Source organism: Hyperoodon ampullatus (genome assembly GCF_949752795.1).
Source record: "Hyperoodon ampullatus genome assembly, chromosome: 14".
Lineage (NCBI taxonomy): Eukaryota > Metazoa > Chordata > Mammalia > Artiodactyla > Ziphiidae > Hyperoodon > Hyperoodon ampullatus.
The window spans coordinates 73,674,775-73,691,464 of record NC_136927.1 but is presented as its reverse complement, the minus strand read 5'-3'; positions in this window follow the sequence as shown (position 1 = coordinate 73,691,464).

Here is a 16,690-nt window from a genome sequence, read left to right as displayed (position 1 = left end):
AGCTGGATGGAACTTGCTATTTACCTGGCACTGGTCCAAGCAGAAGCTGAGCTGGGGGAAGGCAATGTTCTCCTGGGAGACAAACCCTGGTTTTCTGGGTAGAAAAAAGAGTAAGGGGCGTGGGCAGAGGGGAAGCAGGGAGCTGAACACGTCTCCACAGCACGACCACTCACCACCCCGCACCTGGTTACACCAACAGGAGAGCTGCCTGCCTGAGCGGACCGCAGGGGCTGGAGTGATCTGTGGGAGGCTGCAAAGATCGCCTGCAACATCTCCCCTTCTCGGGTCTCTCCACCTGTGGTTTTGGGGTCGGAGGATGTCAATTTGCATCCCAGCTCTCCCTTTCCCTAACTCTGTGACCTGTGGCCAGAAATCTCCCACAGCCCTGTGTTGTCAGGTGTCATCTGAGATCCATGCTGCCCACGTCGTGGGGTTGCTATGGAAGCAGTGGAGTCAACAGACATATATTCCTTCTCCCTGCAAAGTCAGTCCTTGTAATAAGAATAACAGGGGCTTCCCTGGTGGCGCAGTGGTTAAGAATCCGGCTGCCAATGCAGGGGACACGGATACGAGCCCTGGTCCGGACTCGAACATGCCACAGAGCAACTAAGCTCGTGCACCACAACTATTGAGCCCGTGTGCTGCAACTACTGAAGCCCGCACGCCTGGAGCCCATGCTCTGTAACAAGGAAGCCACCGCAATGAGAAGCCCACGCACCGCAACTAGAGAAAGCCCACGTGCAGCAACGAAGACCCAACACAGCTGAAAATTAATTAATTAATTTTTTAACAAGAAGAAGAATAATGAGTAAGGACAGCAGTAAACACTTAGCTCCTTCCACGTGCCAGGCGTTATCCTAAGCATTGGACGTATATTAACTCATCTCATCCTCACGATAATCCTAAAAGAGGGCGAAGAAATCTTAATATTTCCTAACAATACAGAGGAGAAAATTGAGGCAACAGGAAATCTGTAATTTGCCCAAGGTCATGCTGGGTAGGAACAGGACCTGAACCCAGGAAACCGGCTTCAGAGTCTGCGCACCATGCACTCGGCTGCTTTGTAAGGTATAAAGTGCAGGCACGTGTGAAGGCTTACATACCCTCCCCTCTCCACTTGTCCCATCTATTCACTCCCAATTACAACCGTGTACAGCAAGGCCCCCCATACACACTCACTCATCCACACACAGACAAGCATCCTCCCACTAACGCACACACACACACACACTAACAGCTAACACTGCCGAGATGTGCTGATTACAATTCCCTCTGTGTAAATCTTTTATCTCCTTTCATGATCACATCAAATCTCTCCTCTCTAGGGTATATTTCTACCTTACCACCTATCACAGAGGAGAAGAAATGCAGCACAGAGAGGTGAAGGCATCACCCAGCACCAAACTGCTAATCAGCAGTAGAAACAAGACCGCAGTCTAGCCTTCTAGGCAATCATACACACACACACACACTCTCTCACACACACACACACTCTCTCTCACACACACACACTCTCTCTCTCTCTCACACACAAACACACACACACACACACCCTGTGCTCCATTTCCAGGGTCAAGGAGAAGGGAGCTGGCTCAATGCCCAGAAGCCCCAGGAGCAAGCCCAGCCAAGTGTCACAGAGGCACACAGCTGGGTGATGAGCTGCAGAGGACGGGACGGGTTTGTGGCTGGCCCTTGAAGTGGGGCAGTTTTGTGGCACAGAGTCTTCCACCTGTGGGCTTTAGTCTAACTCTGGGGATTTAATGTCAGAAGGGAATTGACTTGGGGGATGCCCAGTGGGTGTCGGAGAGTTGGTTGGTGTTGGTAGAGACACCATGGATTTGGTGTCTGGGGGAAAAAACCCCAGACCCACTCGTCGCTGGGCTTTGGTGGCTGAGATGCAGCTTCGGGACAGGGGAGGAATGAGTGTGGGGCAGTGCATCCAGAAACTCTTACCCATTATCTGCATGTTAACAAGTCCCTGCAGATGTCAGGTGCTTCACTGACTGGATTTTGACAGAATAGTGTCTTGACTTGAACTTACCACTCACCACGAAGTGACCAGGGGCCACTCACGTATCTGCAGTTTCCCCATGTAGACAGGTGACACCTGCCACGCAGGTTCTAGGAAGGGATTACCCATCGTCACATAAAGAGTTCTTTCAAATTCCATGGCCGTTGCTATCCATTTCCAGCACGATGTCTTAGTCTGGGGAGTTCACTGGTGGCACAGTGGTTATGAATCTGCCTGCCAGGGTCCGAGGATGGCACAGGGCCACCCACACCTTACCTCTGTCGAAACAGGCCTGGCTCTATATGAAGGCCCTGTCCGGGTCAGACCCTGAAGCTCCCCTTGGCCTGCCACCTGTGAAGCAAGAGCCACCTGACCCTAAGGAGGACAGGGATGACTCCACCTCTGACTTGGCCCCAGAGGAGGAGGTAGGAGGGGCGACACGCCTGTGATCATGGAGATTTTCAGCCTGGGTGGAACCTGCCTCCAGGACACAGCAGTATGGTTGCCAAGGACAGGCAATCGGAAAGGGAAGATGGACGTAAAGAGTGGGAGACCGAGGACACACTGGCACCCACGAGTACAAGCTGGAAACCACGCGGATGGCCCAGAACCCATGTCAGCCCCTCACCCCCCCCTAACTTCGATGATGTGGGTTTCCTGCAGAAGAAGCTGGTGCCCTTCATCACAGAGTTAAATACGCATCTGGCCCAGGAATTAGCGAAGCCAAAGGAAGATCCTGGGGAAGGTGAAGCAGCTGCAGGCCTGACTGCTGCCCCATACCAACGAGGTGAACCAGCAGATAAATGACATGTGTGAACTGCAACAGTGCCTGGTGCCACTGCACCAACCTTCCGAGTGCACTGCTGCTTCACTTCTGCCCTCCAGTTATCATGCAAAATGTCTCTTGTGGCCCATTCTAACCAGAAGCGTACGAGGAAGGGAGTACTGGGAAACGTAGTCTAGTCAAGGTGACACGTTACAAAGCCACCCTGCCATGAAACAGCTCCCAAGAGTCTCACTACTCACCTGAGGATAACTTGATAAAGCTACGTTGCTGAAAGTGCAAAGCTGAAGACCATGGATTTCATGGTGACCCCAACAAGTACAGAAATTCTGTCAAGCCCACCCAGAAAACACTTGCTGGTCTCGGCTATTTATGTGTCATTCAAGTATTGAGAACCTGGTCCATGGTAGGCACCGTACTTAATGCTGGGATTCAGGAATGAAAAAGATATAGTCCATGCCATTTTATTAAATACATCAGTATGTATTTAAAAATGGTGAATGGATTTCCAACTTTATTGTGGTATTTAATGGTGAAAATACAGAATTCAGGAAACTGTTGGGAGGACAGCCCTTGCAGGAACCTTGTTGGGTCACAATAGGCATTGGAAAATATATAAATAGTTTCTATCTCTATGTTGTTCTATTTTTAAATTATTTTTGAACAAAAAAACAAAAAAAAGGAATCTGCCGGCCAACGCAGGCAACATAGGTTTGAGCCCTGGTCCGGGAAAATCCCACATGCCGCGGAGCAACTAAGCCCATGCGTCACAACTACTGAGCCTCTGCTCTAGAGCCCATGAGCCACAGCTACTGAGCCCGCGTGCCACAACTACTGAAGCCCACATGCCTAGAACCTGTGCTCTGCAATAAGAGAAGCCACCGCAATGAGAAGCCTGCACACCGCAACAAAGAATAGCCCCCACTCGCCGCAACTAGAGAAAGCCCACATGCAGCAATGCAGCCAAAAATAAATAAATAAATTTAAAAATAAAAAATAGAGAGGGCAGACAGCAGAAGCAAGATGAACAGTTCTACAGCCTGTGGAACAAAAACCACATTCACAGAAAGACAGACAAAATGAAAAGGCAGAGGACTATGTACCAGATGAAGGAACAAGATAAAATCCCAGAAAAACAACTAAAGGAAGTGGACATAGGCAACCTTCCAGAAAAAGAATTCAGAATAATGATAGTGAAGATGACCCAGGACCTTGGAAAAAGAATGGAGGCAAAGATCAAGAAGATGCAAGAAATGTTTAACAAAGACCTAGAAGAATTAAAGAACAGAAACCTAGAATAATTAAAGAACAAACAAACAGAGATGAACAATACAATAACTGAAATGAAAAAAATACACTAGAAGGAATCAATAGCAGAATAACTGAGGCAGAAGAACAGGTAAGTGACCTGGAAGACAGAATGGTGGAATTCACTGCCACGGAATAGCATAAAGAAAAAAGAATGAAAAGAAATGAAGACAGCCTAAGAGACCTCTGGGACAACATTAAACACACCAACATTCACATTATAGGGGTACCAGGAGGAGAAGAGAGAGAGAAAGGACCTGAGAAAATATTTGAAGAGATTATAGTTGAAAACTTCCCTAACATGGGAAAGGAAATAGCCACCCAAGTCCAGGAAGCACAGAGAGTCCCAGGCAGGATAAACCCAAGGAGAAACATGCCAAGACACATAGTAATCAAATTGACAATAATTAAAGACAAAGAAAAATTATTAAAAGCAACAAGGGAGGGCTTCCCTGGTGGCGCAGTGGTTGAGAGTCCACCTGCCGATGCAGGGGACACGGGTTCGTGCCCTGGTCCGGGAGGATCCCACGTGCCGCGGAGCGGCTGGGCCCGTGAGCCATGGCCGCTGAGCCTGCGCGTCCGGAGCCTGTGCTCCGCAACGGGAGAGGCCACAACAGTGAGAGGCCCACGTACCACAAAAAAAAAAAAAAAAAAAAAAAAAAAAAAAAAGCAACAAGGGAAAAATGACAAATAACATACAGGGGAACTCCCATAAGGTTAACAGCTGATTTCCCAGCAGAAACTCTACAAGCCAGAAGGGAGTGGCAGGACATATTTAAAGTGATGAAAGGGAAGAACCTACAACCAAGATTACTCTATCCAGCAAGGATCTCATTCAGATTCGATGGAGAAATCAAAACCTTTACAGACAAGCAAAAGCGAAGAGAACTCAGCACCACCAAACCAGCTCTACAACAAATGCTAAAGGAACTTCTCTAAATGGGAAACACAAGAGAAGAAAAGGACCTACAAAAACAAACCCAAAACGATTAAGAAAATGGTCATAGGAACATACATATCGATAATTACCTTAAATGTGAATGGATTGAATGCTCCAACCAAAAGACACAGGCTCGCTGAATGAATACAAAAACAAGACCCATATATATGTTGTCTACAAGAGACCCACTTCAGGCCTAGGGACACATACAGATTGAAAGTGAGGGGATGGAAAAAGATATTCCATGCAAATGGAAATCAAAAGAAAGCTGGAGTAGCAATACTCATATCAGGTAAAATAGACTTTATTTTTTTATTTTTGGATAATATTGTTCTAGCTTTTTTTTTTTTTTTTTTTTTTTTTTTTGCGGTACGCGGGCCTCTCACTGCTGTGGCCTCTCCCGTTGTGGAGCACAGGCTCTGGACGTTCAGGCTCAGCGGCTATGGCTCACGGGCCCAGCCTCTCCGCTGCATGTGGGATCCTCCCGGACCGGGGCACTAACCCGCGTCCCCTGCATCGGCAGGCAGACTCTCAACCACTGCACCGCCAGGGAAGCCACCTAGCTTTTTTTTTTTTTTTAACATCTTTATTGGAGTATAATTGCTTTACAATGTTGTGTTCGTTTCTGCTGTATAACAAAGTGAATCGCTATATATATATATATATATATATATATATATATATATATCCATATCCCCTCCCTCTTGCGTCTCCCTCCCACCCTCCCTGTCTCACCCCTCTAGGAGGTCACAAAGCACCGAGCTGATCTCCCGGTGTTATGCAGCTGCTTCCCACTAGCTATCTATTTTACATGTGGTAGTGTATATATGTCCATGCCACTCTCTCACTTCGTCCCAGCTTACCCTTCCCCCTCCCAGTGTCCTCAAGTCCATTCTCTACGTCTGCATCTTTATTCCTGTCCTGACCCTAGGTTCTTCTGAACCATAAAATAGACTTTAAAATAAAGAATGTTACAAGAGACAAGGAAGGACACTACATAATGATCAAGGGATCAGTCCAAGAAGAAGATATACCAATTATAAATATATATGCACCCAACACAAGAGCACCTCAATACATACAGCAAATGCTAACAGCTATAAAAGAGGAAATCGACAGTAACACCATAATAGTGGGGGACTTTAACACCTCACTTGCACCAATGGACAGATGATGCAGACAGAAAATTCATAAGGAAACACACGCTTTAAATGATACAATAGACCAGATAGATTTAATTGATAGTTATAGGACATTCTATCCGAAAAGAGCAGATTACACTTTCTTCTCAAGTGCACACGGAACATTTTCCAGGATAGATCACATCTTGGGTCACAAATCAAGCCTCGGTGAATTTAAGAAAATTGAAATCATATCAAGCATCTTTTCCAACCGCAATGCTATGAGATTAGAAATAAATTACAGGGGAAAAAACGTTAAAAACAAAAAAAATTTTTTTAATTTTTTTAATTTAAATAAAAGTGCTAAATTCCTTAACTTGGGATATCTGGTTTTCTTTAATATACAATAATCTTTTGACATTCAGACTACCTGCCCTTTGTTGGAAAACTTCCTTCTATATATCCTGGCTCCCCCCTCACCTCCTCAGAGCAGTTCTCTCACGGTTACTTGAGATGCTGCCTCCCAGGCTTGAAGTTCAAAAAATTTCCTCTGAGTAAAACAACTCTCAACTTTTAGGTTGCACACTTTTTTCAGTCGACAATGGACTAGCCTCATTTCTCCCCCAGCCTGTGGAGGAGAGGTGAGCCGGGACTTATCTCTGGCACGGCTCTTGTGTTTACCCCCCGGGGTGCCAGCCACCAGGGTAACCAGAAGGACGAGAAGGGCGATGGAGAAGCAGAGCTGGCTCATGTTCGTGGCCTGGCAGGAGGGCTTCTGAGGGAAGCTGGGGGCTGACCGAGCTTTTCATATCCCAGCTGAGGGGTGGGATCAGGTAATGAGGAGGGGAGTGAGGAAGGGGAGGATCTGGGGTCAATGCTGTTCATGCTTCTCCTCCCACGTAACCAGGGTTCCTGCTTCTGCCTGCTGAGGCCAAATGCCCAGTAACAGCGCTTCTCAAACTTGACTCTGCCTGTGGGTCTTGTGCAAGTAAATACACATTCTGATCCCCCAGGTCTGGGTGACGTCTGAGAAGCTGCATTCCTAACAGGCTCACCGTTACAGGTGTGTCCCCAGTCCCAGTTTCCCCTCCTATGAGATGGTCCACAGGACCACAATTTGATAGCAAGCCTGGAGGAGACTCACCGGGGTGGAGGAGAAGGGTAGCAGGTGCAGAGAAAAGCTGCCTTTCCCACGCACCTTGGGAAGTAGAGCGGAGAAGCCAAGGTCGGGAAGAGCTGAATCTCAGAAAGCCCCGCATTCTCTCCCACTAACCTGCGACTCTGCCTAATTCTCTGCCTTCACCTTAATTCTTTGCAATGATCACACACTGGTGGCCTATGACAAGTACAAGTCACAGGACTTCTTTTGTAAAAACAAACATGAGTCTCCTTCCATTCCCCGTGGATGAAGTGATTGATTAGATCTCCATCCCCTTCTCCTTCACTCAGGATGGCATATAAGCCTCAACTGCCTGACCGTCTTTGGGTCCCATGTCTTTGGGGGTGCTCTACATATGAAATTTGGTTTTCTCCTGTTCATCTGTCTTATGTTGATTGAATTACCAAACCAGCCAAGGAACCTAGAAGGGAAACAGGGAAAGGTTTCCTCCCCAACAACAGTAGGAGGACCTGGGTTTGGCAAATTACTTAGTGTTCCTGGGCCTTGGTGCCCTCATCTGTAAAACGGGATTATTTATAAAATCAACTCCATTTCTTTGAGATGCTGTGAACGCATTTGCGACTAATGAATAGAGAATGCTCAGCTCTGTGCCTCCAGGTGGTAAATACTCAAAGATTCAGGGCTCCTCTTGTGATCATCAACATGACACCCAACTCCCAGTAGGAACGTCTGGATCTGATCTCAGGCCTGTGTTGAAATAAATATCTAGACCCAAGATGTCTGGGGTGCCATGTCAGCAAGTTGAAACTTAATTCTCTATTCTTGTAAATGATCTACAGTTCTTTGGACCCTTGGGGTTGGAGACTGCCCACTTCATGAAGTGTTAAGTTTGTATCACCTGAACTGTCTTCTTTAATCATTTTAGACAAGGGAAATGCCTGCTTTCCCTTTGGGGTCTGGGGCTTCCCTGAGGTCAGCTGTGCAGGCAGTATATGCCTGCATGCCTGACCACAGTAAAAACCCAAGACTCCCAGACAGGAGTGAGCTCCCCTGGTTGGCAACACCTCCGATGTGTTGGGCTGAGCGAATCAAGCAGAAGCTTGTGCCTGTGCTCCTCCAGCTTCACCCCATGCACTTTCCCCATTTGGTGATTCTACTCTGCATCCATTTGATATAAACTTAAGTATAACACCTTTGTGTCCTGTGAGTCCTTTTATGAATTAAACCTGAGTGTGGTCTTGTGAACTCCAAACACAAGTAGTCTTGCTGTAGCAGAAAATAGTTGAGGCACCCCCATTATGTTAGACCTCCACCCATTCCACCTGTCTCCTACAGATGTTTTTCCCCTTTTCTTGCTTAACTGCACTCTGAAAATGATTGCCCTCTAGCTAAGGTTGCACTATGCACCTGATGTTCACTTCTCCAAGACAACCCTCCCTAACACTCCTTTCCTTTGTGAGCGTTCTTCATTCCAAAAAGAAGGTCACGGAACGATAATCTCGAGGACCACCAGAACCTATTCTGGAACCACGTGACGCCAGCCCTAACGATCTCAATGTCTCCAGGAGGAAAGAAGGATGCAAACTACATCAGCCCCGATCCTTATCTACAGCCCTATTTTCCACCCTGAAACTATAAGACCCTTTTCTACTTCCCAGGAAGCGGGGCACAGCCTTGAGTGTGTTAGCCTGCTGTGGCCCCCTTTGCCTGGCAAAGTAATAAAGCTACTCCTTTCTACTCCTCCAAAGCTCTGTCTCCGGGTTTCTATACTGTACTGGTGAAGAGAGGCCGGGTTTTCGGCAACAGTTTCCGTTGTTATCCCCAAGTAGAAACTATAACCATAGAAGGTAAATAACTTGTCTGAGGTCACACAGATAGTGAATAGCAAAGCTGGAATTAGAATTCCTCCATCTCCAATGGTGAGGTTTTTAACAACTACTGAAGCACAAGTGAAGATAATCTAACATAACTGATACCTCATATAGCAAACTCAATAATTGGAAAAGAAACTTTATTTCAAGATGTAATACAAGGAAATTTCCCTTACAAAAAAGTGTAGATTGGAAAAAGCATTCCATGTTCCAGTACAAAAAAAAAATGATGCAGAATGATACCAAAATACGTTATCTCAAGGATAAGCAAAGAGGTCTTCAAGCTTTGCAGGTAGGAAAAAAGTCACCCCTAAGGGAGAAAAACATTCAGGCCACTTCACAGCGACACTCCATGGCAGAATTCAGTGGAACCAGGTCCACAATTGTTCTGGGAAAAGAAAGTCTGATCCAGGATTTTTTATCCCATCAAATTGTCCTTGAAATATAAAGGCAATATGCAAAAATTCAGGGAAAACAATACCTGTAAACCCTTTGTTTTTTAGAATTATTATTTTTTTATCTACCTAACAAAATGTTTATGAGGATAACTTGAAGTAGAGATATTTATTTCACGTAGTGGAATTTCACTGTCCACTATGGTAGCCACTAGCCACATGTGGCTACTGAGCACAGGAAATATGACTAGTATGAATCAGGATGTGCCTTAAGTGCAAAATACACTCAGATTCCAAAGACTTAGTACGAAGAAAAGTAAAATATCATATTAATCTTTATTACATGTTGATTATATGTTGAAATTATACTATTTTTGGATCTATTGAGTTAAACTATTATTAAAACTAGTTTTACCTCTTTCTTTTTAATCTTTAAAATGCTGCTGCTAAAAAAAAAAGCTGCTAATTCCTTGGCGGTCCAGTCGTTAAGACTCAGTGCTTTCACTGCCGTGGGCCCGGATTCAATCCCTGGTTGGGGAATTAAGAACCCACAAGCTGGGACTTCCCTGGTGGCACAGTGGTTAAGAATCCGCCTGCCAATGCAGGGGACATGGGTTTGAGCCCTGGTACAGGAGGATCCCACATGCTGTGGAGCAACTATGCCTGCGAGCCACAACTACTGAGCCCGCGTGTGACAACTACTGAAGCCTGTGTGCCTAGAGCCCGTGCTCCGCAACAAGATAAGTTATCGCAATGAGAAGCCCGCGCACGGTAACGAAGAGTAGCCCCCGCTCACCACAACTAGAGAAAGCCCATGCACAGCAACGAAGACCCATCGCAGCCAAAAATAAATGAATAAGTGAAATTTATAACAACAACAACAAAGATCCCACAGGCTATGCAGTGTGGGAAAAACAATGCTGCTACTAGAAAATTTAAAATTCTCTCTGTGGCTTGCATTATATTTCTGCTGCACAGCACTATGGTAGAATCTGTGGGGAGTGATTTTGCCTTTTGTTTATGCTATTCAGTATAGCTTGATCTTTTAAAAATAAATATGATGATTTCTATTAAACAATAAACTCGTTATCCCAAAATTAAATAAATAAGCCAATGAACAAAGAGCTATGTTCTCTCTCCTGGGATGTTGACACTAGCTGGGAGGCTCTGGATAGGAACCAATAATAACAGAATGGAGAATAGCTGTGCTGAGCCCTTAGGCCATGTGGTCTAGCCCACCTGTTTTACAGAGAGGGAAACCAAGGTCCCCAAAGGTCCCTTTTCAGTCCAAGGTCACAGAGACTCGAGTCTGCAGTAGATGAGGCTGCGGACTGCGTTCCGGATGCTACAGAAGCACCGTCTTAGGGGACTTGCTCAATAGCCATGAAGAGCCCATCCAAGGCCAGTGGCACAGCCTCCAGGTAAGAAGTCCAGTTTTTCCAGCCCACACCCCTTGCCCAGGGTGCTTCCTATTCCAAGTAATGAAAAGCGAGTACTTCCCTCAGCCCTGGGGAAGAGGACCCCTTCTCCTTCAGCTGCAGATATAAGTTCCCGCCTCCCAGCCTTAGCCCAGAACAAGCAGCTACTCACAACCATGAAGCCCGGCCGCCTCCTTGCCCTTTGCCTCACCCTCTGCCTGGTGGGCTTGGCCAGCTCAGGAAAGACCTTAGGTGAGCTGAGGGGTTGGGAAAAGGGTCCCTGAGATCATAGCCTATGGGTTGGGAGGATGCTGGATCCAAGAGGCCACCTGGTCTCTTCCCCCTCAGGAGGAAACCAGGGCCTAGGTATGGGAAGGGGCTCCCATGGGGTCACCATCTGGCTTCAGGAAAATGTGGGACCAGACCTCCCCGGTGTCTATGTGACATCTTCACCGAATTCTAATTTTTCTTAAAAAGCAATACACGTTTGTGTTAAAGACAAACCATATGTAAATGTACGAAGTTTAAAAAGTGGGTCCCGTTTTACACAGCGCCAACCATCCTGCTCTCCAGAATCCTACTCCCTAGAATTCTTAAGCAAGAAAATAAATGTTCATACTTCTTTGAAGATGAGGCCAGATTCTCAGACTTGGCTGCACACTGAAGTGCCCTGAGGAGTCTCTGGGTCCCACACTCAGAAATTCTGATTTGATTGGTCTGGGATGAAGCCTGGGCATTGGGACATTTTTTAAAAGTTCCCCAAGAGATCCTAATATTCTAACCAAGATTGAGAATTGCTGCCTAACAGAAGGTCTCGAATTCCCTTCCTAGAATGGCCTCTTCCTTATTCTGGGTTAAGTTTCTCCCAGTATATTCAGCATGGTCAGTGTCATATGCAGTGAAGATTCACAAAATGGTTCGGTAGAGGTGAGTGGACCCATGTGCTTATTTGTTTGAGGGATGCTGTCCTTATTAGGGAAAGTGTAATTATCAAAGTGGAGTTTGTTGCATCCCATAAAAAGTCCTGAGTGTCCAAGGCTAATGGTTGAGGGAGGGTGTGTGTGAGTGTTTGATAAATTCCTTTGTGTGATAACTGGACCTAGATGTAGTTAGGAGTTAAAATAACAAGTGATTCAGTAAAAGAGGCCAGTTTCCTTATTTGCTGATTACTCATGGATATTTAAGATTATTTAATGTAAATATCTTTTTCCTAGTTATAAAAAATGATACCTGTTCACTGGCATTCAAATGATAACTAAAAAGAATTTTTAGGGAATTCCCTGGCAGTCCAGTGGTTAGGACTTGGCACTTTCACTGCCATGGGCCCGGGTTCCGTCCCTGATCAGGGAAGTAAGATCCGCAAGCCACATGGCGCAGCCAAAAAAAAAATTTTTTTTAGAAAATAAAAATCCCTTCAAATTCTACCACCTAGAGGTAACTACTCTAAATATATTGAACAACTTTCATGTCATCATTCTACTGGTTTATACATATATTTTACATCCACAGATCATACTAGATCTCCTATTTTGTAATTTGGTTTTTTTATTCAACAAAAGTTATGGACCTCTCTCCATGCTGATGCGTATAGATCAACACTATGCTTTTGTTTTTTGGCCACACTGTGCAGCATGCGGGATCTTACTTCCTTAGTGCCCCTGCAGTGGAAGCCAGAGTCTTAACCACTGGACCGCCAAGGAAGTCCCAACACTATGCTTTTTAGTGACTGCATAATGGCCCATGGATCCCCCGTTGGTGAACATTTACATATTTTCCAAATTATAATTCTTTGCAATTATAAACAAAGCTACAACAAACATCTTGATGTCAAGTTATGAGAGGCTGTAGGACACAGCACTTGGGATTTGAAATTGGATCTGGGTTTAAATCCCAAGCCTCTCTCAATTTACAGGTCTTATGATTTGGGGGAAATTACCAAACCTCTCTGAGCCTCAGTTTCTTCACTTGTGAAGTGGGGACAGTAATACCCTCTCCATTAGGTTATTTAAATAATGGCAAGTATAGCAAACACCTAGGAGGTGCTTGGTGTAGAATAAATACTGGGGAAAAAATACTTATCAGTTCTTTAAAAGGACACATACGTGACAATCCTGTTCTTCCTTTACCTTGCAGCCAATCTTCAGCAAGAGACTCCCCCTGCCCTCTGCCAGCTCCCCCCAGTGAGGGGCCCTTGCAAAGCCTCTTTGCACCGATACTTTTACAACTCTACGTCCACTGAGTGTGAGCCCTTTACCTATGGTGGTTGTCAGGGCAATGCCAACAATTTTGAGACCACAGAGACCTGTTTGAGGGTCTGCAAACCCCCTGGTGAGTCCTCTGATGGAAACAGGAGTAATGGAGGTGACAGCATGCTGGGCATGTGAAGGGAGGTGGTGTTGGTGAGGATGCTGGCAGTGATTCAGATGATCATGTAAATATGGAAGTTGGTGATGATGAGAATAATGGGAGTAAGAGATGGGCTGGTGATGGTGGTAATGAGGTGTAGACAGTAAGGCTGCGGTGGATGGTGGCATGGATGGTAAAGATGAAAGGAAGCTTGGTTATTGCAGTAAGCCCTTTTAAAATACATGGTGGGGCTCGTAAAGGTGAAGACAGCAATGCAACTTTCACAGGGGTGATCCTGTTGACAGAGGTGATGAACGAGATTGTAGCACTGATCACAGTGGGAAGTGATGGAAATGAGGAGGCCCCCAGGTTCGTGGGTGTTGAAGGGGTTGGGCAAGGAGTCCAGCCTGACGACTCTGGCTCTAGGCCGCCAACAGGCCAGCCAAATAGGGAGCTGGCTGTCATCTCCATTACAGAGACCAAGGTCAAGAGCAGCTGAAGGTGATACCTGCACGTTCCCAGGCCTTGACCGAAAGCTGGCTCGGCAGCCATTCCTGCGCAGAGGCCCTGTTCTGAGCCCATCCTGTAACCCTCCGGGACTGAGTCAATAAAGTGTTCGAAGTTGATGTGACCTGAAGCCTTCCTACAAGGGCCCTGGGCCTGTCCTCCAAAACTGCTCACAGCCACAGGGGCAATCAAACCTGCATCACCCCCACCCCTAACCTCCTTCAGACCCGCATTGCCCTGTGTCCCCAGAATGAAGATGAGGACAGAGGACACAAGTTCCCCTGTTGCCAGGGGTCCTCACGCAAGCCAGACTGAATGGAAATCTGGGGACCTTGAGTCTGTCCCTAGATGCTGGCCTGCTGCTGTTTCCCGCCCGGGGCTGCAGGACGAGCCAGAAGGTCCTTCCTGTCCAGCAGGAACCATGGCCTGGAGGAGTGTGGCGAGGGGTGGAAATTCAGGGAATCTTGGCCAGCTGGGGTGGCACTCCCCTCTCCACCCAGGGGGATACTGGAAAAATGAAATTTTTACATATTTTTTTAAATTGTGGTAAAATACAACATGAAATTTACCATTTTAACCATTTCTAAGTGTACAACTCAGTGGCATTATGTATACTCACGCTGTTGTGCTAACATGACCACCACCCACCTCCAGAGCTTTTTCATCTTCCCAAACTGAAGCTTGTACCCATTAAAAATTAACTCCTCTTTCCCCCTCCCCGCAACCCTTGGACACCACCGCTCTAATTTCTGTCTCTGAGTTTGCTCTAGGAACCTCATCTAAGTGGAATCACACAGTATTTGTCCTTTCGTGACTGGCTTGTTGCACTTACCATCACGTCCTCAAGGTTCATCCATGTTGTAGCCTGTATCAAAATTTCCTTCCTTTTTTGGTTTTTGTTCTTTTTGTTTGTTTGTTTTTGTTTTGTTTTGGCTGCTCCGCACAGCATGAGGGATCTTAGTTCCCCAACCAGGGATCGAACCTGTGCCCCCAGCAGTGGAAGCGTGGAGTCCTAACCACTGGGCCGCCAGGGCATTCCCAAAAGTTCCTTCCTTTTAAAGACTAAATAATATTCCACTCTTATATACATTTTTGAAAACCGGACAGGCCTGCCTGACCACCATGCCCACCACCCCCTGTAACTGTCTCCTCCTGTCCTGCGTCTAATCTAACCACTTCCTCTTGCTGAAAGGGAAACTGCTGCCCAAAGTCAAAGAGCAATACTAGAAGCCAGAACCTGGAATCCCTAGACTAGATCCCTGTCCTGGTGATATCACTGGTACCCTTGGTGTGCCCTTCCCACCTCCATCCCCTTCAGATATCCTATTGCCCAGGAGCCAATCTAGATCATGTGAAATCACGTCAGGAAGGACATGCTGAGTAGCCAGCCTTGCCCTAGGCTCAAAGTGGGAATCCAAAGTTGAATGGACTGGGACTTCCCTGGTGGTCCAGTGGTTAAGACTTCGCCTTCCAATGCAGGGGGTGCAGGTTTGATCCCTGGTCGGGGAGCTAATATCCCACATGTCTCACGGCCAAAAAACCAAAACATAAAACAGAAGCAGTACTGTAACAAATTCAATAAAGACTTAAAAACAAAAAAAAGGTCCACATCAAAAAAAAAAAATCTTAAAAAAAAAAGTTGAATGGACGCTTGGGCTTTATCCAAGGCCTGAAATACTTAAATTAAATAGGCATGAGTATATATATATTTGAGACAAAGGGCATGCTTTTCTCTTTATTTCCCCACTCTCTTTTGTGTTCTGAACTGTTACCAGAGACTGAGCTCTGGAAGATGAGAGTGAGGGTAGCCTTAACGACATGCCAGGCAGTGTTTCAGACACTGCAGCTACAAAAGACAAATCCTGGCCCTTATAGAGAGTAATCGTCAATAAACAAGATAAGTAAGACACACAGCACGTTAGATGGTGGTGAGGGCTACAGAGGAAAACAAGATAGGCAAGTGGTGAGCTGGTGGCTGGAGCAACAATTTAAAATCGGGGTGGCCAGGAAGACCTCAATAACTTGATGGTGGAGGTGGTGGAGAGGAGTTGGATTCTGCATTTATTTTGAAGGGAGAGCAAACAGATTTGTTGACAGAGCACAATGGGGAATGAAAAGAAGGATCAAGGATGAGTCAAGGTTTCTGGCCTGGACAACTGGAATGATGAGAGCTGCCATTAGCAGAGACGAGCTGATGACGGGTGAGCATGTTTGGGGTGGGGGTGGAGATTATCAGAAGTTTGGTTTGGGGGATATTGAATTTGAGATGCCTTTAGCCATCCAAGTGGAGATGGCAAGTAGGCAGCTGGGTAAATGAACCTGCAATTCAGGGAGGAGGTCTAGACTAAGGATATGGGGTGCTGTCTGTACACAGATTACATAAGACATGGTAGTGGAGGGCACTTCTAGGTGCTGACTTGGCTGGGGGTATAAAAGACAGCCAGGCCACAACTCTGTGCTCTTCTGACTTGGCAGACACCCTGCTCCATGCAGGCAGCCAAGACCACTTCCCTTATCTACCCACCTGCATTCTTATCTCACTTACACCCTGTGTATTTACTGCTTGGAAGTAAACTTGAGTAAAAGCATCTTGACCCAGTTGCTTTTGCCCATGGTCTGGACTAGCTCACTCACATCACCTCCCTTCCTAGACACACACACACACACACACACACACACACATCGTTTGTATGTTCTAGAGGCTCTTGGAAAACCTTCAGAGGTAACTTGAACAGCCCCATCTATGTTAGCTGTACAGACATGACCAATCCTACTGTGTTAAAGACTCTGCACTCATACTTGTGGGGTTTCTAGAAAGCCCCTCACCCTACCCATCCCTACCTCTAGATCCCAGACCCCGAGCCAGAAT